Below are 1,598 nucleotides of genomic sequence, written 5' to 3' on the forward strand. Positions count from 1 at the left end.
GCCCCGTAAACACCCACGGCCACCCATTCACTCCCACAGCTGCCCCGTACACACCCACGGCCACCCCATACACACCCACAGCTGCCCCCTACACACCCACAGCCACCCATTCACTCCCACAGCTGCCCTGTACACACCCATGGCCACCCTGTACACACCCACAGCCACCCTGTTCACTCCTATAGCCACCACCTGCACGCCCACAGTCACCCCATACACGCCCACGGCCACCATGTACACGCCCACCGCCACCCCACACCCACAGCCACTCTGTACAAGCCATAGTCCTATTGCACCCTCTGCCTTCATCCTGTGCCCCTTCCCACACCCCTCCCTGTGCCCTGCACACACCCTGTGCCTGCTCCCCCTCCCTGCACCCCCCCGCTCCCTGCACACACCCCGTGCCTGCTCCCCCTCCCTGCACCCCTGCACACTCTGCCCACTTTTCGACTACACCCCGCCACACTCCTTGTGCCTCCATGTACACCCACGTGCACTCTGCATACCCTTCACACACCGTGTGTTGCTCACACTTGATCACACTGCTCTGTGGACCCACACACAGACTGGGATATCCCAGGGAGGTTACCCCAAAGTTGGGCACACCCAAGGTGAGGGTATCTGGGAGCCCCACTACCAGAAGAGGTGCGAGAAGGGCGTCCCCGTGCTCTGGGGTTACTCCCAGGATGCCACAGTGACTGGCGGAGCTCAGACAGGTCAGGGGTCTTCTTGTGAAACCTGCCTCCCTGGGTCCCTCCCTCGGAAGACAGATAGGAGTGGACCACGTCAGCTCAAATGGGGCCCTCTCTGGGACTTCCAGGGCGAGGAGGGCATGAGACCGGCAGGGACAAACTCAGACCCTCAAGACCAGGGGTTCTGGGCAGAACCAGGGGCACCCAGCTGGGCGTGGGTGCAGAGGAAATGAGGGGAACCCACGTAAAGCGAGGTGTCTGTGAAGACGGGAAGGGCGCTGGGAGGGGGGTCCAGATGGGAGGCGAGGAGGGATTGGGGGACTGGGCAGGGTGCCTGGGTGAGAGTCCCAGGGATGGGAGGAGCCTTAGGGTGGGAAGAGAGTCAGGGGTGTGGGCGCATGCCCAGGGAGGGGAAGAAGAGGGGTTGGGATCTCAAGGTGGGCAAGATTTCCACCCGCACTGTCTCCCCACTCCGGCTTTTCCAGAATGGGCACGGTGTGTAACACGCATCGGGCCTAGGAGGCGGCAGCACCCGGGGAAGCAGAGGTCGCGGGTAGACCCAGCGCCTGGAGCCTGCTCTCGGCCCCGCCCACCCGATACGCCCCGCCCACATGGTTAATTCAGGCCCCGCCCACCCCGTCACCCTACCCCGACCCGCACTGTCTCCCCACTCCGGCTTTTCCAGAATGGGCACGGTGTGTAACACGCATCGGGCCTAGGAGGCGGCAGCACCCGGGGAAGCAGAGGTCGCGGGTAGACCCAGCGCCTGGAGCCTGCTCTCGGCCCCGCCCACCCGATACGCCCCGCCCACATGGTTAATTCAGGCCCCGCCCACCCCGTCACCCTACCCCGCCCGCTCAAGGCCCATTCTCCCCAGGACTCGCCCCGCCCACCCGCTCGCGGCCC

Source organism: Tupaia chinensis, unplaced genomic scaffold (assembly GCF_000334495.1).
Source record: "Tupaia chinensis unplaced genomic scaffold, TupChi_1.0 Scaffold000020_1, whole genome shotgun sequence".
Classification (NCBI taxonomy): domain Eukaryota; kingdom Metazoa; phylum Chordata; class Mammalia; order Scandentia; family Tupaiidae; genus Tupaia; species Tupaia belangeri.